Raw genomic sequence first — 24812 nt, forward strand, 5'->3', positions numbered from 1 at the left:
GAACCAAGTAAGAAACAAAACACCACCGGAGACATACAAAGATCATTTTTCACAGTCCTCACAAAGAGGGGGAGTTAAGAAAACTAAGTACCAAGCAAGCTCTGCAGAGGAGATTCAACAAAGTTCTGCCTGGCCTTGGAGAGTCTTTGCTGGAGAACTTTCGGGTGCAGAAAGGGCCCCCTGGTCCTGCATCCCTGACCCCAGCCCTGTGAGATCACCACGAGATATCACCACGAGCATCCCTAGCCCGCAGAGTCCGTGCTAGGAAAACTCACCCCAAGTCTGGTGCCGACCAAAGCGACGCCCTTAAACGGACTTGGACTCCACAACCGGTGTGCATGAATAGGAAGGGTTTCGAGAAACATCGAAAGGGCAAAACAGCGATATCTAAGCTAGAGAACCCCAGTGGGTAAGCGGAATCATCCGAGCCGGCGGCAACAGGAGGAACCTCAGCGCCGCCCGAGCTTCTCTTACCTGCTCACTGCACCAGGGCTGACGTCGGACCCCAAACGCGCTCCAGACCCGGTTCAGCGCGCACCGATTGTCCCAGCCGCTCCCTGCCCACCGCCCCGCGGCTGCGCTCCCGCCGCTCCCGCCGCGCGCTCTGCTCCCTGCCTGCTCGGCCTCTCCCCGCACAAAGCCGCTCTCCAGGGGGCACCAGCCGGCTGCTGGAATTCCGCAGAAGCGCCTAGAGGTTGGCCCAGGGGTATCCGGATACCTGGTGAAAAATTCAGAGTCCATGTGCAGCCAAAAAGCCACTCTGCTAAGGAAAGCGCCCTTGGTTGCCGGCTTTCAAGATTCTGGAAGAGTGATTTGTCCTCAATTGACTCAGTTTCTTCATCTGTAAAATACAGATGATGATGATGAATGACGGTGGTCATGATGGGGAGGAGGACAGGAACGGGATAATCTGAGCGTTAAATGCATATGTATACGCAAAAAAAAAAAAAAGCTTGAAACGGTATCTGGCGTTTATTAAGCATTCAAGAAACGTTTTAAGATCACATCAGGCTGCAGACTGGGACAATCCTTCTCTTCTCTTAAATCAATCCTGGCCTCTGAATCTTTACAAAGGCCTTTAAGCTTGCAAGAAAACAGAATCTCTCTGGAACTCTTCAAGTGGGAATTTGACATCAAAATTTCAGTGAAGTCAACCAAAAAGCAAAACAAACAAACCAGAAAGCTGCTTTGTTGGAAGTTGGAACAGAGAAGCCATGCATAAAATGGAACGCATTAAGTTACAGTTTTACACAATTAATGAAAAAGGCTTAATTCGAGTAGCAGGGTTAGATAAACACGGAAGAATTAGCTTACTTACCCAGTCTGATCGCAAACAGGAGGAAGCCATAACTCTAGAAGGTTGCTAAGTAGTGAGGTAGGATTATGTCCAGTCCACAAGTCACTGAGTTCCTGGGACTGTTCAAAACACAAAGGGTTTCTTCATTTAAAAATGAAGAAGCAGGTCCCCAATACCAAATTCAGTGATCTTACTATTCATTTCTTTGCCTAAATCACTGATAATTGTGGGGCTTGTGGGGAGGGGGCAGGGAGACCCTCTCAAGTGGGGTTCAATGTCTTGATTTAAGGTTAAAGATATAAGTAAAGGTAAAGGTAAAGGCCCTCCCGTTGATCGTCGATTTGCTCGAGCGGGCCCAGTAACATCTCCATTGGAGACTGTTGTTACTGTGTCTGGCATATCGAATACTCTCGGTAGCTTGCCGGGCTCTAAAGATATAAGTACTGAGGTTTTTCTCTGACCCCCTTTTCCTGATCACACCTTACCACTAGTCACTTAATTCATTTCTGCTCTTTTCTGGGGTAAGGTTCTCTTTCTATTTCTTGCCATGTCTTCTTAGACTTGTTCTTACAAAGCCATCACACAGTAGCAATGTTTGATACTTCCTTCTGCACACATTATTTCAGTTTATTTTCATATTATGTAAGATAGTGTTGCTGGAGGTAGAACCCAGGTGGACCACACTTGGTGGAATACATGATCAACTCAAATGCACGTGGAAACTTGCTATGTTAAGATACGTTATCTTTAAAGAAAAAAAAATAGGGGCTGGAGAGATAGTATAAGAGGTAGGGTGCTAGCCTTGCATAAAACTGACCGAGTTTGATTCTCGGCACCCCATTTGGTCCTCTGAACCCCACCAGGAGTGATCCCTGAGCTCAGAGTCAGGAATAAGCTCTAAGCACCACCGGGTGGGCCAAAATGAAAAAAATTAAATAAATTATATTTAAAAAATTAAATAAATTATAAATGTATATATGTGTATTTTAATACATTTTAATACATATATACATTTTAATACATATATGTACACACATATATATCAAATAGACAATAGGATATGATATGCTTTTTATCTCCTACCCCTTCCATTCATACCTACCTTTGATCTTTATACTTAGTCATTATCATTCATTCTTACTCTATGCTACGTAATAAACAAATTCGGTTCTATAACTCTGGTTATGTTCTGCTCTATCACCACAGGCTTCTAAAGACGATGCCCTCCCCTCTGCTTTATTTTGTTGTTTTTAGTACTTCATGGATATGTGTATTGTCACATCTCATTGCTAATGTGTATGTACTTGCCTGTATATACACATTAAGTAAATACAAGCCTCATGTAAGTAGGTAGTGTTTCAGGCACTCCTGATTGCCCTGAATTCAAAATTGTTATTGAAATATAAACTGAGCATGTTGTTGAGCTAACAATGCATTGGGAAGTCACGAATAGGAAGGCAGGAGGAGTCAAGATTATATAATTACTTTGATACAAGTAATATTTGTTATGAAAATGACTGAACTTCAGAGTGAAGATCACAACTCTAAAGTAAAAGTATCAAGATTTGAATCTTGGTTTCATAAACTTTAGTTTTGTGGGTATTGGTCATGTCATTTAAGCCATTATTTTGTTTCCTTCTTGGTAATATAAGAGTCTCCTGTCCCCCGTGCCTGGTGGTCCTCACCGGGGCCCTTTGGAGGGGGGAGGGTTGAGTTTCTCTCCATCCCCCCACCCCCGCCACGAGCAGAGACCCCGTAGATGAGGACCTCCGGAGCCAGCCACGGCCATGCTGGGACCACTCTCCACATGTTTGGGCGGGCCTCATGCATGAAATAACTGGCAGAGGAACCCAGGCATGCGGGTCCTGGGGCTGAGGTCTCCAAGCCTACTCGGATTGGGACTGAGCCTTCTCCACCTAGACCCTCCATCTTCCAGTAGGTAGGCGTCACACCCACCAGCTGCAGCCAGCGCCAAGTTGGTCCCATCAACGGCCAAGACACAGAGACTATAAAACCCAGCTCCCGGAAGCACGCGGCTGCATTCGCAGTCTTGCAACATCTTATTATTTTTCCTTTGGAGAACCTGGCAGGCTACCAAAAGTATCCTGCCCACACGGCAGAGTCTGGCAAACTTCCCGTGTCATACTCAATATGCCAAATACCAGTAACAATGATGGGTCTCATTCTCCTAATCCTGAAAGAGCATTGAAATGGCTCTTTTAAAATCTCAGGGCTAGGAAGAAGACGTTACTGGTGCCTGCTCGAGGAAATCGACGAACAACAGGATGATCGTGATTGGACAATTATTTGGTGTTTGTGACTAATTAATAAGTTAGCATACATACAATGCATAACAACATCAGCGACACTACGGCAGTACAACATTAGTTATTAATTTCCTAATTGATCATGATGAGTTTTAATCATATAAGAGATACTACTCTTTCTTTCTTTTTTCTTTTTTGTCTTTCTTTCACTATCCCATGATTTTACTTCTCTGGTTTTTTTTTAGGATCGAAGGGAGAAATAATATTGTTAGACACTTAACAATGAATAATGTTCTTTACCCAGCAGTGAGAAAAGTAGAATTTAGGCTACTTAGATTAAATGGTTGTCGTTACAGTGTAAATAATGTTCCATTAGTCTTCATAGTAGTCAACCAGATAGCTGGATGATAAATACATTCCATTCTCCCCTTTTAAAATGTATCAGAGCAGGAGATTTTTCGAAGCAAACATATAATAAAAATACAAAAGATCGATAATAGCTGTGAATTTATTTTAAAGTATTTTATTTCTGAAATCATGCTTCATAAAAGTGCTTTCCTACTATCAGAGATCATTTTTCTCAGCAGACGAAAAATATGTGTATTTCTGTTTTGTTTCATTTCTGAGCCACACCTGGTGGTGCTTGGAGGTTAGTCCTGGCGGTGCTTGGAGGACCATATTGTGGTGTCCAGGATCGAACCAGGGTTGGAGACAGAGAAAGCAAGCCCTGAAATCCTTGTATAATATCTCCAGTCCAGATTTATGTAATTTTAAAGATATTTATTACCTGTGCTGTGCTATAGTTATGTTCTAATTAGAGAAGATAGCAGAATTCACGTTTAGCATAATTCTCATACCCAGATAGAATTCACAAAAATAAACATGAAGACAACTAGACAGATGAGTGTAGGCCACAGAGAGACAAGGGTTAAAGCACTTGCCTTGCAGGCAGCAGATCTGATTCTTTCTGGTACCACATTATGGATCCTGAGCACCATCAGGAATTATCCCTGTGCACCAAGCCAGGATTAAGCCCTGAACATCCATCCCTTCCCTACATGCTCTCCCAATCCCGCCTCCCCCACCCTCCCACCAACCAAGAAAAATCAGATATATGTGTATGTATGTTGGTGCAGTTCCATTCTCTTTTCACAATGAAATAACTGAAAACTTGGATCTTATTGCTAATTGCTTGATCAATGGACCTGACACAGCAATTTCATCAGAGCTTCTTATGCAGATTTCTTTTATCACCTATGTAATTGGGAACAAGGGAATAATTCTACTGCATGAATATCTAATTGTTCCTTTAGTTGCCTTCCAGGGAAGGGAAATCTTTGATGTTTAAACATTACATGGTTCTGACCTATTTAAGCAGTGGAGTAAACAGTTATTTCTTGTTTGCAGGAGGAGGATGAGTTATTTGTCTGGTTGAGGATTTTTAATTTGAATCAGAGAAAGCAAGGAGTCCTCATAGTGCAAAGCATTTTGGTATAAGCTACAGACAAACTGAAATCAGGTAACATTAACTGATAAGCACTCATCAGAAATATGGAAGCAAAGTGTTTTCTGGAGTAGACTGAGGTTAAACAGCTTGTTGTACAATTACCTGTGATCCTGTAGGTTTTAAATCAGTAGTACACCCACATTCACTCACATGTGCAAGTATGAATTGTATGTGTGATAATACAATGGTATGAAAATAGCAAGGGTGAGCATATTGATAGTTTATACCTTTATTATAAGCTGATGAAATAGGCATTTTGCCTTGCTAATCATCTCCAAGCTCAATATAATGAGAAGGAAAACCTCAGATAATTCCAACTAAAAAAGATTTTACAAAGTAGCTTGAAAACTAAGTCATTCTTTACAGTTCCAAATAGAAAGTCAGTTAACAGAGAAAACCCTAAATGCCATTAATACTACTTATCATAAGTTCTTTTCTAGGCTTCACTATCCAAAACCTTATTTCCACACATTACACAGTAACCCATTTTGTAGGCATAGCTGTGGAAGTAATGAGAGTCAGGTTTATAAATTCTCCAAGTGAAAAATTTACTCTTCCCACGTGGTACAAATCCTGTCTTTTTGTTAGTTTGTTTGTTTGGGGGTCGCACGGCAAAGCCTGGCAAGCTCCCCGTGACGCATTCGATATGTCAAACACAGTAACAAGTGTCACAATGGAGACATTACTGGGCCCGCTCGAGCAAATCGTGGACAAAGGGAGGACAGTGACAGGGACAGTTTGTTTGGGGGACACTTTCAGTAGTGCTCAGGGCTTCCTTATGTGTTTATGCTCAGGCATCACTCCTGACAGTGCTCAGTGGACCAGATGAAATACCAAGGCCAAATCAGGGATATTCCCCTCAGGCAAGCACCTTATCCCCTGTACTTATCTCTTGAACTCCTTGACTTTTTTTTTAAGTTAAAGCTTTATTTTCATTCAGCTTTCTTCCACCATGGTTGAGATTATGAAGATCACTTTATGTTGGATAACATTGGGTTGTCCTTGCTCCTCCCAAAGGGAGCTTACGGTTTATTGAGTTTCTCCCACAATAGTGCCCTTGAGGCATACCCAATTCCATTAAGCACTAATAATCATATATTGCTTTTCTCTTTCCTTTATGTCATTTTCATGGTTTATTTAGCAATGTCCTTTTTATATGGACATAGGAAGACAGTTCATGCTATGCTTTGTAACATGGGAGTTAATTGAGTCCAAAATAATATTTGCTCCTGGGTATCCATATTTAGGGCTGGAGCGATAGCACAGCAGCAGGGTGTTTGCCTTGCATGCAGCCAACATGGCCAACCTGAGTTCGATTCTTCCGCCCCTCTCGGAGAGCCCAGCAAGCTACCGAGAGTATCTCGCCCGCAAGGCAGAGCCTGGCAAGCTACCCATGATGTGTTCGATATGCCAAACACAGTAACAACAAAGTCTCCAATGGAGACGTTACTGGGCCCGCTCGAGCAAATTGATGAACAACGGGAGGACAGTGATGATGTGATCCATATTTACTTGACTTAAGCTTCAGTTGCCCTTACTTCTTAACACTCCAAAAAGGAGAGTCCCAACAAAGAGACTGGATGGACCCAGGGCAACTGAGGGTAAACTATCCTCGCATTGAAAGGAAACAAGTTGAGCCCCATAAGTTTAAGTTAAGAGCATGGTCATGGAACAGACTCTATCATTACCAAAAAGAAGTAATTGAATAAGGACCCTGCTGGGGTTAGGAAAGTCTAACCTGGCCTGAGGACTGGGATATATAGTGAGACGTCCCCAGGAAGAGCCAACCTTTAAGCTTAATATATCTCTTACTGTGTTTATACAAAATGATTAGAAATATTAGCATTATAGCACTGTCCTCCCGTTGTTCATCAATCAGCTCGAGCGGGCACCAGTAACGACTCCATTGTGAGACTTGTTGTTGCTGCTTTTGGCATATCAAATACACCATGGGGAGCTTGCCAGGCTCTGCCATGTGGGTGGGATACTCTCGGTAGCTTGCTGGGCTCTCTGAGAGGGATGGAGGGATCGAACCTGGGTCAGCCACTTGCAAGGCAAATGCCCTACCCGCTATGTTATCGCTGTACTAAGTAATCAGTTATTATGATTGTTTAAATAGATCACTAGCTGAGGAAAGGAGAAAGCAATTCACCCTGGATGGAATCCTGCCCTTATGCAGATCTCCTAGTAATCTAGAATGCTGAACTCTCAGATGTGACTTTGTCCTTGAGTGAATCTCCTAGAACTTCCCCTGAAGGAGTTACTTTAACTCTGTTTATTGTTATGACAATGTTCAACCCTACCTATGTGTACCCCACCCTTCATGATTTCTATATAACTATGCTGCCGGGGGTAAGAGGGAACTAGAAGGAGGCCTAGATGATGATGATCACTGGAAGTAAAGGACTATGAGACTATGATGAGACAAAGAAGAAGATGTAACTAGACAAGAATGAAGGACATAACTTTGAAGTCTATGAGGAGACTAGGATGATGGAACTATGATGACTGGGACTATGACCAAAACTATGACTACACCTGTGCCGTAAGGGGAGAGATCAGACTACACTGGGGAGAAGAGAGAAATAAACTGACTACCGATCAGCCTGGGGCCCAGTCCCTGTTTCTCTGTTCCCCTGGTCCTCCGTTCATCCGTCTGTTGCTGCCGCAGTGGGCCGGCCTGGAGAGGCGGCTCTCAGCCATCAAACATTCGAGTCCATCCCATGCCATCAAGCATTGTTCTCTTGAAACTCACAACTTTACAGTACTACTGGCATACTAACTCTAAACAAATGAGGTAATATTGTTCTTTGTAAACAATAAAATACTATGTCCCTTTAGTTTTCTTTAGCTCTTTTAGAATTGTCTCTTTATTCTTAATTTTGCCACTTTAATTTTAATGTCTTGGTGCACATCTGATCGGGATGTTTTTGTTTGGAACTCAAGGTTCCTGGATCTGGAGTGCCCAACTCTTTTCTCAGCTTGACAAAGTTGTTGGCTATTATTTCATCTTCTAAGAATTCTATCCCTTTCTCTCTCCTTTCCTTCTGAAGATCTAAGATGCAAAGGCTGCTCCTCTTAATATTTGTCAATGTTCCAAACACTGATTTCTTCACCAGTGCATATTTCCCCACACCAATGTCCCAATTTCTCTGCCACTTCCTCACCACCCCCCGGCCACAGCCTGAATTATGGTATTATAGATGATAATCCTCTCTCTCTCTCTCTCTCTCTCTCTCTCCCACTCTCTTTCATTTTCTTTTAGGCACTGTTGTTTGCAGTATCATTACTGAAAGGGTATCATGCATATCACTTTTACCTTCTTTCAGTACTCAGTTTGTGTGCAGTGTGTTGGAACATTGAATGACTGAAACTCAATCATGAACAACTTTGTAACTGTATATCTCATGGTGATTCAATAAGAAAAATGGGGCGGGGGGAGGTAAAATAGATAAATCAGCAAAATTTAGAATAATAAATAATTTGAAAAACTATAGTTGGAAGAAATATGCCTAGGTGATATGATATAAAAAATACTTGAGAGAAAGACTTCAATTTGTTTATGCTCTCAATTTTTTCCACCTTGGTTCTAAATAATCCTGCACCAAAGGCACAGACAATAAACACACTTTTGAAATGTTTTTATATTTCTTTTTAAAAAAATTTTATTAGTGAAACACCATGAGGTACAGTTGTAGACTTAAAAATTTTTGTACTTGGGTTTCAATTATTCAATGATTGAGTACCCATCCCTCCACCGGTGCCCATTCCCCACCTCCAATGCTCCTAGCATCCCTCCCATCCCACCCCCACCCCATCCCACCCCACTCCTGTGGTAGGGCATTCCCTCACCCTTGTGGCAGGGCATTCCCTTTTGTTCTGTCTCTCCTTTTGGGTTCTGTGGTTTGCAAAAGAGGCATTGAGTGGCTATCATGTTCGGTCTATAGTCTATTTTCAGCATGCATCTCTCATCCTGAGAGGATCCTCCCAACACCCTTTACTTGGTGCTTCCCTCTCTGTCTGAGCTGCCTTCTCCCTCAGCATGTGCAGCTGACCTCCAAGCCATGGCATGAACCTCCTGGTACATATCTTGGCTATTCTTGGGTGTTAGTCTACCAATTTGTTACTTTATATTCCCCAAATTAATGCAATCTTTCTATATCTGTCCCTCTCTTTCTGACTCATTTCGCTTAGCATGATACTTTCCATGTAGTGCCACTCGTATCTAAATTTTATGACTTCATCTTTTCTAACAGCTGCATAGTACTCCATTGTGTAGATGTACCAAAGTTTCTTTAACCAGTCATCTGTTCTCGGGCACTCAGTTTTTTCCAGATTTTGCCCGTTGTGAATAGTGCAGCAATGAACATAGAAGTGCAGTTGTCATTTTGACTGTCATTTTTTGCCTCTCTGGGATACATTCCCAATAGTGGTATTGCTGGGTCAAATGGGAGCTCAATTTCTAATTTTTTGAGAATCTTCCATAAAGTTTTCCAAAAGGGCTGAACTTACTGTTAATTTTTATGATAAGTATCTAAAAAGTAAGTTTCACCTTTAATTAGAAGAGATGATATTTGGCGGAATTACACAGATATATTTTTAACTATAAATCTAATAAAATCTTAAATAGTTTGTAGTTAAATGGTAAAATGGTTCTCCATTTCTCTTCATCAGACCCTTATGACTCTTAGAAGATATTCTTTTAGTACAGAATTTTATAGCTAGACTTTGAATAGATGCTATTAGTGCTTTGTATTAATGACAATTTTGTTGTCCTTACACACAAATGCCAGTGGGCTAGAGTGATAGCATAGCGGGTAGGGCATTTGCCTTGCACACGGCCAACCCAGGTTCGATTCCTCCATCCCTCTTGGAGAACCCAGCAAGCTACAAGACTATACCGCCCGCATGGCAGAGCCTGTCAAGCTCCCCATGTCATATTCGATATGCCAAAAATAGTAACAAGTCTCACAATGGGGATGTTACTGGTGTCTGCTGGAGCAAATCAATGAACAACAGGAGGACAGTGTTACAATGCTACAGTGCTACACACAAAAAAATGTGAATATATGTGGATATGCTATAAATATATTAATAAATGAATTTTAAAATATTCATGACATAAAATATGTTGTATTAATTCTAGATTATTTGCTTTTGCAAGATTTTCTTTGAAGTTACTCTTATTTATTATTTTCTGAGTTTAGATTAGACTTTTACAGTCTATATAAAGCCTAATAATGTATATTGTTGGTGTTCAGTAATGACCTAACATTATCGTGTGTTCACAATCACAAAGGAGGAAAGATTTGCTTTATTAAAAAGCTATTACACAGCTACATGCACTTTTACCTTGAGCACTATAATGTGTTGTTCAATTTAGCTAGTCCCATGGTTCCCGACATCCGTTTTATATTTGGCTGCTTGCCCAAATTATGTGAAATTTCTTAGGAAGCAGAGTCAAAGCAATAGAAATCAACTCCAGTATTTTAAAAACTATTCTGTCTGTAGAAGGAATGTGTGTGTGTGTGAGTGTAAATGTTTGAAATCATAAACATCAAGTTCAACATCTAAATTTATATCACAAAACTATAGTTGGGAACAGCACTCAACTTATGGTAAATGAATTCTAACATGGTCCCATAAAGTTTTAGCTAAATGCTCACACAGCTTAAGTTCATATAACTAAAGTTTCAAATTATAAAGGGTTGAAAATACTATAGGCATTGATAAAATATCCCTTTTTGTTTTGTTTTATATTATTATTTTTATGCCCATCCAGAGGCACTCAAGGGTAATTCCTGGCCATGAACTCAGGGATAATTCCTGGTGGGCTGGGGAAACCATATGTGATGCTGGGATCAAAACCAGGTCATCCATGCACAAGACAGGTGCCTGGCCCGCTGTACTATCTCTCTGCTCCCCAAATATCCTATTTGTAAGAGTGGAAAAGAACATAAAAGCATTTAGGGAAATGTGTCAAAACTGAAAAGAGCATTTCTTAGCATTTTTAGAACTTTAATATTCCCAGAATTTAATTAAATGTATGTGTTATATTTTTTTCAGTTTTTGCTATTTTTTTGGGGGGGGTGTTATTGAATCACTGTGAGATACAGTTACAAAGCTTTCATGATTGAGTTTCAGTCATATGATTATTGAACACCCATCCCTCCACCAATATGTACTTTACATCACCAATATCCCTAGTATCCCTCCCGCCACCCCGATCCCTTCCCACTCCCTGCCTCTATGGCAAACAATTTCCTTCTCACTCTCTCTATACTTTGGGGCCTTATGGTTTGCAACACAGATACTGAGAAGCCATCATGTTTGATCCTATATCTACTTTCAGCGCACATCTCCATCCTGAGTGATCCCTCCAACTATCATTGACTTAATGATCCCTTCTCTATCCTAGCTGCCTTCTCCTTCAACACATGAGGCAGGCTTCCAAACATGGAGCAATCATCCTATCCCTTGTTTCTACTGTTTTGTGGTATTAGTCTTATATTATATTGTTTTATATTCCACAAATGAATACAGCCAGCCATTCTATGTCTGTCTCTCTCTTTCTGACTCTTTTTGCTTAGCATGATACTCTCCATGTCCATTCACTTGTAAGCAAATTCCATGACTACATCTTTCCTAACAGCTGCATAGTATTCCATTGTGTAGATGTACCATGGTTTCTTTAACCAGTCATTTGTTCTTAGGCAAAAGTATAGGTTTTAAAAGTTCTATTAGAAACTCATATTTTCTCCAAAATACCTTATCAAAAATTTTTGTAGAATTTTCATATGGCACCAATTTTTGTATTTTATTTATTTTTCCCTTCCTTCTTTGCTTTCCCTTTCCTTTTTACTCATCTACAAACAGAAGTCTGGTTAACCAGCACTGATTTTTGTCACCATGACGGATCATGTAAGGATAGATCCAAGTTTTTGAAGCCAGGTTAACATATCATCCATTAATTTAAGCTGAAGACATGGTAATAATATTTGCATTTTTCAGTTACCCTAATAATCTATAGTAGAAAGAGGACAAAGTGATTTAGGAGTTTTTACTTTTTCTCCATATGTGTTAAAAGCACTCTCTAGTAATTATCTCTTTTGTTGCCTGCTTCATTCTTCAGATAAATCACCTAGCTTTGCCTTTTCCTGTTTATTTTCCACTTGATTTATGGATGGATTAAATGAATGTATTAAAAGCTTGTGTTGCAAGTTCTTTGCTTTTAAATAAAATGGAGAAATTAGAGAAACATCCAAATAACTATGATTGTTTTTTGTTAGAGATTATGTGCTGCACACTAATATCTAGCTCTGACTCTTGGTCCAACCTTTTATTTTTCAGTATCTGCCAGTTGCTTTCGAATAAAGCAATCCTCATCACTTCCTTAGATTGAAATGTCCCAGTAGGTAGATACCTATATATAGGGATAATTCCTCATCGCTGAAGTAGGTCTATTACACTGTTTGTTGTGGGTCTTGTTGAGGAAACATGGAGAATCAATATCTTCTTTTCCTGACTTCTGATTGTTGAGGACAAAGGACTTTTAGTATACATCCATTCTCTTCACTTCCAGAATCCTATTTGCAGAAAAATTCTATTTGCCAATAGTCAATCCTTTTTCAGAAAACTAATGGAGCTGTGAGAAAATTTTGACTGATAATGCGTCCTTATAAGTGGACTTACAGATCTGGTGAACTGCTCTACTGATAGTATGAATCAGTAAGGTCATGCTGTCTTATTCCTTCGGGCTAATTTATAAAAATTTTGACAAAGGCTTAGAATAAAAATATAGTATTTTCCTTGATCTTATGGTTACATTATAACAAAATTCTTTTTCTCCCTTGCCATTTTTATGCTCTACTAGAAAATAGATAGCCTCTCTGTTAAAAATGAGAAAGGAGAAGCTGATCTTGGAGTCCATTAACATCAATCACCTTATATAAAGAAGGAAGCAGGGTAGTTCTATGAGTAGTTTGTACGAGTAAGTGAACAGGATTCTATCAATGAAGGAGCACCTTATTACTCTGCTTCTCCAAAAATAATCTGGAATGAGTAGTTTGAGTCTCATATAGTTGAAGAAGTCTCCACTAGGACAACATCCTTACCATAAAGAAAATAGTGTTTATAATCACTAATTTTTCAGTGTTAGAAAATTCAGGAACTGTACTGAGAAACCATATTGACTCTGTGTTTCTTACTGTTTTATTTTTAGAAATATTTTGTTATTTTGATTTTAAAATAAAATATCCATAGTAATTGGTAAAATAAAATCTTCAGGTCATTTCTCACAACTGTTTCTTCATTCCCCTCTCTATAAAAATATGGTAAGTTTTGTCATAACTGTCTTTACTCTCTCAAACAACAAATTTAACTTCTTGATAACAGGAATGAGGTTGTTCCCAGTATTTTAAAATATATCTAATGATTTTTGTCTTCTGACAGAGTTACCTCAGAGTTTGCATTTGCTGGGAATCTATATTTTTAGTGTTAGTAACCCAAGCTACCTCTAAGCTAAAGGCTTTTTTCTTTGATTGTTTCCATCATCCTATGAGATCTGATGTATGGCATATAGAGACAACTTGGTTGGTAGGTTAAACGTACCATTGGAATTCCTGAATACTTTTACTTGTTTTAAAATACATTATGTCCCCAAGATTTATGAAAGAACAATAAGGGCTATATTCAGCATGACTAAATGCAAATAAATCCCATTAGATTCGTGTGACCCAATTTGATAATAAGTAGACTGATAAATCAATTCTAAGTACAAACATTGTTATAGATTTTACAAAGCACTTTTTTTACTCAGACATTTATAATCAGCATCATTATTTGTTCCCTTCACTCTACAACTGCTTTTTAAACTAAACCGGGGCATATTGACTGATTTTTTGTAGATGTAATATTTCACAATGAACTATGAATGTGAATAAGAACCTATATACTTTAATAATGTGACCATATTGAGAACAAGATGTACATTGCCTGATTTATGTTGTCACTGTCACTGTCACTGTCCTCCCGTTGTTCATCAATTTGCTCCAGCAGGCCCAGTAACGTCTCCATTGTGAGACTTCTTGTTACTGGGTTTGGCATATTGAATACGTCACGGGTAGCTTGCCAGGCTTTGCCGTGCAGGTGAGATGCTCTTGATAGCTTGCTGGGCTCTCCGAGAGGGGCGGAGGAATCGAACCCGGCTTGGCCAGGCCAGCTGCACGCAAAGCAAATGCCCTACTGCTATGCTATCGCTCCAGCCCAGTTTATGTTGTATTTAGAATTATTTTCTAAATGGCTCTTGAACTTGAATGTACTATCAAATTGTAAATTAGCTTGAAGTGCTAAAACACAGTTGAGAGGACCCTGGTGTCCCAGGGCCCCCTGAGATCCTTCAAGAATAACTCTGGAGGTCCCCAATACATCAGAGCCTGAGCATCCCTACATTATAGAAACCTGGCACAGATTCTACACTGCCAGGAGGAGTATCACTGACCCTCTAATCCTCAAGCATTATTACGGCAGATCTTCTAACAGTAAAAGAAAGAATAAAAGATAAATATTAGTAGCAAACTGGAGAAGACATTTGAATCAAACTGACTAAAGTGCAATTTTATGTCTTTATAATGATTAAAAACCTTAAATATGAAAATCACATTTGTTTAGTTTGAAACCTTAAATATTTAAAAACCTTAAGTATGAAAATTTAATATGAATTTAAATTTAAATGAAAATTTAATTTAATTAAATAATGAGGCCAATTATCAGTCATTGTTATGGACACTGAAAAAAATCTAGCATAACATGGCAATCCTCACTGGGAAAGTAAGATATATAAAAGGTAGGAAATTATAGCAAGAATTCTGAGAATGAACTCAGAACATTTTTTTTAATTACATGAAATATGGTTAGATCTTTAGTTGCAAACTGCATGGCAACTTCAAGGTGATCAAATATGTCAATAGCTGCACAAAAGACTACTATTAAATTGACGGCAAAGAAAAATAAAAAACAACATCAAGGGGCTAGAGCAATAGCACAGTAGGTAGGGCGTTTGCCTTGCAAGCGGCCAACATGGGTTCGTTTCCCAGTATCTCATATGGTCCCCTGAGCACTGCCAGAAGTAATTCCTGAGTGCAGAGCCAGGAGTAACCCCTGTGCATTGCCAAGTGTGACCCAAAAAAACAACTAAAAAAAAACATCAAAAAACAAAACCCAAAATTTCTATAGAAAAATATCAATAAATTTCTTTATGTTAATAATTTCTTTCTATATGTTTACAGATGGAATACACTAATCAAAAGGCACAGGGTGACTGGATGCACAGGAAGAGAAGACTCAAACTTTTACTACTTACCATAGATTCACTTGGACTCTAATCATACTTCAGACATAAAAGTAAAAGGCAAATATATATATGATATATATCATATATATATGATATATATATCATATATATATATATAGCGATAGCACAGCGGTAAGGCGTTTGCCTTGCACGCAGCCAACATGGCCAACCCGAGTTCAATTCCTCCGCCCCTCTCAGAGAGCCCGGCAAGCTACCGAGAGTATCTCACCCGCACGGCAGAGCCTGGCAAGCTCCCCGTGACGTATTCGATATGCCAGACACAGTAACAACAAAGTCTCCAATGGAGACGTTACTGGGCCCGCTCGAGCAAATCGATGATCAATGGGAGGGCCTTTACTTTTCCTTTACTTTACATATACATATTCAGCAAATAGTAACCTAAAAACTCAGAAATGGTTATATTGTAAAAAATGAAGGAGTTCAAATTGAAAAAGATAGTAATACATATTATATATTGATCAAAGAATCAATCTTTTAAGATGCATTAATGAATATGCACCAAATTAAGAATCAACAGAGTTTTTATTAAAGTACCACTACACCTGAGGTGAGACATTCATAGCAACAAAATACTAAGATAGAGTTAGTATTGTACTTTCATCATTTAATTATACAAATCAACCTTACAGAAAATCAGTAAGGGAACCAGAGCTTTGAAGGAGAAACTGGACAAGCTGAGTTTAAAGGGCATGTAAAAGGCAGGACCAGAGAGATAGTCCAGCAGGCACAGTGCTTGCCTTCTGTGTGGCCAACCACAGCATCCCTTACGATCCCTTTACAAGAACTTTAATGTTTGTATTTCTTGAATATGCAATAGAATAGGAAAGAAACATGTTTCTTAACAGTGTATGATAGCATATCCTTCAAAGTCTATAAACTGACAGATTTTTCAATAGCTACTAATAAAAAAACAGAGTATCATATTGCCTTCTAATCACTAATGATTAGTCATAGAAGATTTTTAGCAATAATGATTTCTTGCTGGTTAGGCTATCAAAAAGTTAGGAAGGTTGGTGATTCAGAAATAGCCATTTCTGACTCTTTTAGGTTACCATTTTCCTGATTCATTTAAAATTATGATACATTAAAATTGTATGAAAATAAACTTTATGAAACTATAAATAATAAGCATACTTTCCTGTTCCTAATTGTCAGCAGATTAAATAGTAATTTTATTTTAGCACTAAAATGTATTTTGAAACTTAAGACCACTATTATGTTTTTAATATAATGTATGCATAAAATATATACTTGTTTTAATATAATAATATTATAATAGTTAATATTCAGATGAAAGAAATTAATTCTAGATATATGTGCTTTCCAATAAAATATAAATGACAATATGTTCTATCTTTTTTTTTTTTGCTTTTTGGGTCACACCCAGAAATGCACAGGGGTTACTCCTGGCTCTGTGCTCAGGAATTACTCCTAGCGGTGCTCAGGGGACCATATGGGATGCTGGGAATCGAACCCAGGTTGGCCGCATGCAAGGCAAACACCCTACCCACTGTGCTATTGCTCCAGCCCCAATATATTATATTTTATCACAATTTTTAAACTCGTTTACTTATGATTATACAATACAAAATAAGTAATTAGAGATTTGTAAATTATATTTTCACTCAAACAAAATTATCAGTCTTAGTATCAGTAGAATTACAACAATCTGACATTTTATACCTTCTACTGTTATGCATAAAAATATTGACCTTAATTTAGTATACTTGTCAAAAATATCTAGACATCTAATCAGGGTCACGGTCCTCTCGTTGTTCATCGATTTGCTCGAGCGGGCCCAGTAACATCTCCATCATGAGACTTGTTGTTACTGTGTTTGGCATATCAAGTACGTCACGGATAGCTTGCCAGGCTCTGCCGTGTGGGCGAGATACTCTCAGTAGCTTGCCGGGCTCTCCGAGAGGGGCGGAGGAATCGAACTCGGATCGGCCATGTTGGCTGCGTGCAAGGCAGACGCCCTACCCGCTGTGCTATCGCTCTAGCCCAGACATCTAACAATAAAGGGTTTTCAGACCAATCCAGAATAAAAACACATTTTATAAGAGATCGGGCACGTTCAGGGTGGTATGGCCGTAGACACAGTAACAACAAAGTCTCCAATGGAGACGTTACTGGGCCCGCTCGAGCAAATCAATGATCAACGGGAGGGCCTTTATAAGAGAATTGACCCAGGTCTTCTAAAATGCTCAATGTTATATAAACCAAACCAAACCTAAACTTTGGCTGACTTTTTTTATTCTTAGTGACTAAGTAATATATCACAAGGACTCTTAATCTTTCCTAACTCATAACCATCCCATCATTATTTGTCTGAGAAACATAGCCAAGCAAACAGTGCCATAAGCACCTTGGATTCATTACATGGTTAGTTTTGAATCAAATTTTTAATTCCCGTGTGCTCAGAATTATGTTACTGTTGCCCAAATATTTTTTACCTGACCCTTGATGCCAAAATTTATGTCATCCTCACATTATGTTCTGCAACTCCATATGGAGCTCGCAATCCACAGTTTAAGCAACTATGATATATAGTAGTCAAAAGTTGGCAGGAACTTCAGAATTTATGGATCTTAAAACCTATAGCAAATAAGTAAACATAGGAATAAATGACCATATAACTATTAAAATATATATCTTGGACATTTAAGAAATTTAAAATATGATAATGTGTCATATTTTGTATGAATTTTCTTGGCTTAATTTAGAATTTTTATGCTTTTGCTTAATTAATGTTGAAGAAGAAGGATCACAATAGCAGAAAGTTCAAATGATTCAATCACAAGTTTTATCCACATATGACTTATGTAGAAAAGATAGAATGTGGCAAGAATTGATCATCTATGAGTTAATTTATTGGAAGAACATGTAGGTTTTCTTTGTGTTAGGTTTTTAAATTTTTCTTTATATTTTTAAATTAACAATACAGTAGCACTGCACTGAACTGTCCTCCCGTTGTTCATCGATTTGCTCCAGCGGGCCCAGTAATGTCTCTGCTGTGAGACTTGTTGTTACTGTATTTGGCATATCGAATATGTCACTGGTAGTTTAACAATACAGTAGTGCAACAATAATCTTTCCTTTAAAAGAGCATTATATTAATCTTTAATTCATCCACATGCTAAGTAACATTTTTTCTTTCCTTTAAAAATTATCTTGATTACTTTTAAGTTTCACAGATAGAAGAATAGTCTTATTCATTTTATGGTTATTCAATTCATGACATATAACTATGAAATTTGTATTTCTCATTATGTCTAAAATTCACAAAAGTACCAAAAGAAGTTTTAAAGAATATGCCTCTGGGTATCTAAGATCACTTATTTGTACCATTCTTTAGCAAGAAAAAGTGAACTATTAGAAATGCCATTGTTCCTAGTAAATCTAATTTGAAAAGCATGACTGATGCTTTTTAAAAAAATAACTGAATCACTGTGAGACACACAGTTACAAAACTGTTAATGATCAGGTTTCAGTCATACAATGTTCAAACACTCATCTTCCCACCAGTGTGCATATATCACCACCAATGTCCCCAGTTTCCTTCCCAACACTCTCCCACCCCCGACTGTCTCTATGGCAAGCACCTCTTTTACCTCTCTTTCTCTCTTCTCTTTCTCTCTTATCTCTCTTCTCTCTGTCTTTCTCACACATATATATATAACATATGCATACATATATAACATATATAAATGAAACATTTTAAATGGAACGTTCTTTTTTTTAATGATCAGTCTTTTTTTATTAATTTATTTTTTAAGATTGACTTTTTTTTTCTTAAATTTTTATTAGTGAAACACCATGAGGTACAGTTGTAGACTTACAAACTTTTGTGCTTGGGTTTTAGTTATACAATGATCAAGTACCCATCCCTCCACCAGTGCCCATTCTCCACCCCCACCAATCCCAGTATCCCTCCCACCGACCCCCAACGCACCACTCACCCTGCCTCTGTGGCAGGGCACTTCCTTTTTGTTTTCTCTCTTAAATGGAGTGTTCTTATGAAACCAAACCAAATTAACTGGTAAAAGTCCCAGCTATAGGTCTCACATATACTGCTAACATAGTCTTAAGAATCTTGAGAAAACAGAGACAATGTAAGGGCTGTCACAAACTGGGTAAGAGGAATCAAGTCTCAGACATGTGACATATATTACAAGAGGCTACTCAGTGAATATGGCTGCTGATTGACCTTAACGGAACCTGGGCGACCAGATGCTTCTCATTCACCTCACTGTATGGCACAACCTGGATCCAAACACTGTCCAAACTCACTATCAATGTCTAGCCTATAATTCAAACTCTCTGAACATCACTTAAATGGGAATGAATAAACTAAATTGATAAACATTATCAGGTTGTGTTTAGGATTATGCTCTTACTATAGCTGAAAGCTAATAACTATGTGGCTGTAAACCAATCATTGGTTTGGAATTAAGTATTTCCTTATCTAGAAATTTCTGGTTCTTTTTTAATCTTGTCTCTTAATCATTCGTTTATAAATTTTAAAAAGCATTTATCCAGTATTTACTGTGCACCAAACATAGGAATTTGTACTGAGGACAGAGACAACTTCTGAATCTCAAATGACTCGTAAAGCTGACTTCCAAGAAAATATTTGAAACCAACAATCTTGCTTTTATGGATCACAGAACAAAAATATTCCCAGAGGGCAATGTGCTTATCTGTTGAATGATGAAATGTTCATCTACTTATTCTAAGGAATGTTTATCAAGGAGGACAGCTGGCTTTTCAGTCAGGTATCAGAGATTACCTTGATGAATTTGTACAGGTTTATGTGACACGTTTCATCTTCATAAACTGATAAAGACAAAACAGTGCACTAAACTTAATTCATCTCAAGGATCCTGAGTCTATGGACTGAAACCTAAACTTTAATCACAGCAATTTTTAGGCATAGACAGAACACTTTTGACAGCTGACACATACTTTGGAAAGTCTCATTCTCATAAGATGAGTTGATAAGCAATCAGTTGACATCTCCTTTTTATGAATAACTGAAAACATTGTACTCATGTCCTATCATTTTCTCGTACTTTTGCCACTGAACAGCACTTGTCTTTTTTATGGAGGGGGGCCTCACACCCAGCGATGCTCAGGACTTACTCCTGGTTCTGCATTCAGGAATTATTTGTGGCGGGGGACTATATGGGATGCTGAGGATCTAACCCAGTTCAACTGCATGCAAGGCAAATGCCCTCCTTGCTGTACTATCTCTTTAGCCACAGCACTTCTTATTTTCAGACTTTTATCCAGAAATATTGACACTATCAGTGAGGTTATATCCCAGTACAAACTGGCCAGGAAATCTTTGAAGAGAGTAAATACATCTCACTAATTCTGAGAATGATCTAGTTCCTTGTTTCTCTGACTTTCTTCTCAGTTGTTTTGTCTATCAAGAGAATCCCAGTAACCAAGTAATCACTATTTTAGAAACACTTAGGACATAATAAAAAAGAAGAAATACATATCACCCACTTGAATTAAGATTGATTAAAATTGCACATAAAAATAACTATCTATAGTATTAAATGCATAAGTAAATGCCTCTTATTTTTCTTTTAGCTCTATGAGTTTAAGGACAGAAATAAATGAAACAGAAACAAAATATTATACAAAAACACAAAAGGTCAATGAAGCAAAGAACTGGTTCTTTGAAAGCATAATCGAGGAATCTCTTGTTGGTCACAATAAGAAAAACAGAAAACTTAAAATAGAAATGAGGGGTGTTGTTACAACTAACCCTCTAGAAATACAAAGGATCATAGAAGCCATTTAGAACATAAATATATTTGGTAAACAAATTGAACAAGTTAGAAGAAATGGACTCTTTTTCAGAATCACACAACCTTTCAAAACTGAACCAGAATCACAAACAAAATTACAAGTGCAGAAATAGTAATAGCAAATTAAAAGTCTCCCCAAAAACAAAAGTCCAGAGATAAATGGTTTTGCATTTTTTTAAATGCTCGTGAGGAAATAATAGCATTGTTCAAATTATTCCAAATAATCAAAGACCTTTGTCACCATAATTCCTAATCCATAATCTGATATCTATGATGAATATACACAAAATTTCCCAACACATAAAGAGAATTGCTCATATAGTTCAGTGAGATTCATCCCATATATACAAAAATGGTTCAACATATGCAAATAAAAGTGATATCTCAATAGAGAGAGATAAAAATCACATGATCATATTAATGGATGCTAGACAAGCATCTCAGAAGAGTCTATATATACATATATATGATTATATATAGATTATCAAAAGCTTGATAGATTGGGAATAGAAGAGATATTAACGTAATAAATGGTATATATGATAAACATTATATTCAAATGAAAAGTTTTTGTCTTAAGAACTGGAAGTAGACAAGATATCTATCCTATTGGTAAAATAAGCAAGTGTGCTATCATAAGCAAAATCTTTAAAATTTTCACAGCTGGGACTGGAGTGGTGGTACAGTGGTTAGGATACTTGCCTTGCATGTGGTTGACCCGGGTTGGATCCCTGCCTCCCTATAAGATCCGCTGAGCACTGCCAAGAGTGATCCATGAAAGCAGAGCCAGAAGTAAGCCTGAGCATTATAATTTATTTAATTATTTATTTTTTTAAATAGAGCCTGGCAAGCTATCCGTGATCTATGCCAAATAGACCAAATTGATATGCCAAATCCAGTAATAAATGGATCTCATTTCCCTAACCCTGATTATACAGAGTCGAGAAGGATATGGAAGGAGAAGCTGATAAAACACCAAGGCAGACATGGGCTGCCAAAACGCAGAAAAACAAAAATGATTGTCTGTACTTTTAATGCTCGTATGCTGGCATCTGCTGCATCCATTGAAGACCTTATGGTACAAGCACGAAAGATCAAGTACGACATCATTGGTCTGACCGAAACGAGAAGACATCAATCCCATCATGCTGTTTTCGACACTGGAGAAGAACTGTTCCTTGGAACATGTGATAAAAGAGGCGTCGGTGGTGTCGGTATCCTTGTCAACACAAACTTAGTCACAAGCATTGATTCATTTGAATGCCTAACAACCCGAATCGGACGATTACACTTGAATAAATGTGGCTCACTACCGGCAGTTTCTATCTTTGTTGTCTACGCACCAACATCCAGTTATGGTGAAAAAGAAACTGAGAAATTCTACATGGAGCTGGAGAAATTCTATAAAGAAGATCACACCTTCTACAAGATCATTGTCGGTGATTTTAATGCCAAGATAGGACCAAGAAGATCAGTCGATGAACTCCACATCGGAACCCATGGCCTGGAATGGAACGAACAAGGTGACAGACTGTCTGAGTTCATCATGTCAACCAAAACCTTCCATGGTAACTCACAATTCCAAAAGGCTGAATCTAAACGTTGGACATGGGAGTCTCCCGATGGACGGTTCCACAATGAAATAGACCACATCATATTCAATCGGCGGTTTTGCCTAACCGATGTTGCTGTTGTCCCAAAATTCCAAACGGGATCAGACCACCGTCTTCTTCGTGCAAAATTCTACCTCACAGAACGAGGAGAAAAGAATGCAAGGTTTAAGAAGAAGACTCCCAGAACAACCACCAACTGGGAACTCTTTGGCTCTGTTGCAGCAACATGGGAAGATGCCGTCATTGACAACATTGATGAGGAATACGATCGAATGATTCAGCACCTCCATGATTGTGCAAGGAATGCCAAGAGAGAGATAACCACAAAAAACCGTCTTTCTTCGAAAACTCTTGAACTTATTCGCCAACGTGGCGTGGCACGTGCCTCAGGCAACCACAAGCAAACGTCCGAACTGGCAAAACAGTGCAGAAAAGCCATCAAGGATGACCTCAAAAACAGGAGAGCAGCAGGACTGGTAGATGCAGCAGAAGCTGGGAAAAACATTCGTAATGCCCGCCTGTCCTTCACCAACTACAAAACCAAGATGACTGCCCTCCGACATCATGATGGATCTATCACATCTTCCAGAAGGGCAATGGAGAAGATTATTCATGAATTCTACTCAGATCTCTTTAATAGCCACATCCACTTGCCCACATACCACATACCACATGATGGATATGTCGTTCCCAATGTTCTCCCTTCTGAAATCCAACATGCCATCTCGTCGGTAAAGAAACAAAAAGCACCTGGCCCAGACAAGATCAGACCTGAACACCTGAAGAACTTACCATCAGTACTCATCAATACATTAGCTCGACTCTTCACACGCTACCTGTCTGAATGCAAGGTTCCATCCCAATGGAAAACCAGCAAGACTGTACTACTATACAAGAAAGGAGACATCCACGACATTGGCAACTATCGCCCAATCTGCCTATTGTCTATCATCTACAAACTATTCACTCGAGTCATCCTGAATAGGATTAGCAGAACACTAGATGAAGGACAACCATGTGAACAAGCTGGATTCCGAAAAGGATTCAGTACCATCGACCATATCCACACAATAACCAAGCTCATTGAGGTATCTCGGGAGTTCAAGATGCCGCTCTGTCTAACGTTCATTGATTTAAAGAAGGCCTTTGATTCTGTTGAGACGGAAGCGGTCATGGAAGCCCTAGCCAATCAGGGCGTACAAACTCAATACATCAGGATCCTTCGTGAGCTCTATTGCGGATTCACTACCAAGATCTCACCATTCTACAAAGAAGTAATCATCCATATCAAGAGAGGGGTTCGGCAGGGTGATACCATTTCACCGAAACTCTTCAGTGCCACCCTCGAGAACATCATGCGACGACTGGAATGGGAAGGAATGGGAGTGAAGATAGATGGTCGGCAACTACACCACCTCCGCTTTGCTGATGATATCGTTCTAATAACACCAAACATCAGCCAAGCGGCACAAATGCTTGCGGACTTTGACCGTGAGTGTGGAAAGGTCGGACTACAGCTGAATCTTACGAAGACAATGTTTATGAGAAACAGCCTTGTTCCTGACGCTCCATTCGCTCTCAACGGAACCACCATCTCCGAATGCAACAGTTATATATACTTAGGTCGAGAAATCAACATGATGAATGACCTGGCACCTGAGTTACGCAGGAGGAAGAGAGCGGCTTGGAATGCCTTCAAGAGCATTGAAGAAATAACTAAAAGGACAAAAACCTCCAACTACGAGCACATCTCTTTGATTCCACTATTCTTCCTGCATTAACATATGCCTCAGAGACCTGGACCCTACGAAAACAGGATGAGAACACTATTCGGGTCTCTCAAAGAGGAATCGAAAGAACTATGCTTGGAATATCACGATTCACTCAAATGAGAGATAGAATCCGGAGTTCTGATCTTTGTCAACGCTCAA

General features: G+C 38.8%; 1 pseudogene; it reads right to left on the reverse strand.

The window, feature by feature from the left end:
- Positions 1–387: 387 nt before the first annotated feature.
- The window catches only part of LOC130020576 (tRNA (cytosine(34)-C(5))-methyltransferase, mitochondrial-like), a 111637-nt pseudogene continuing 87212 nt past the window's right edge, over positions 388–24812 (reverse strand).

This window comes from Sorex fumeus, unplaced genomic scaffold (genome assembly GCF_029834395.1).
Source record: "Sorex fumeus unplaced genomic scaffold, SorFum_2.1 ptg000013l, whole genome shotgun sequence".
NCBI classification, from domain to species: Eukaryota; Metazoa; Chordata; class Mammalia; order Eulipotyphla; family Soricidae; genus Sorex; species Sorex fumeus.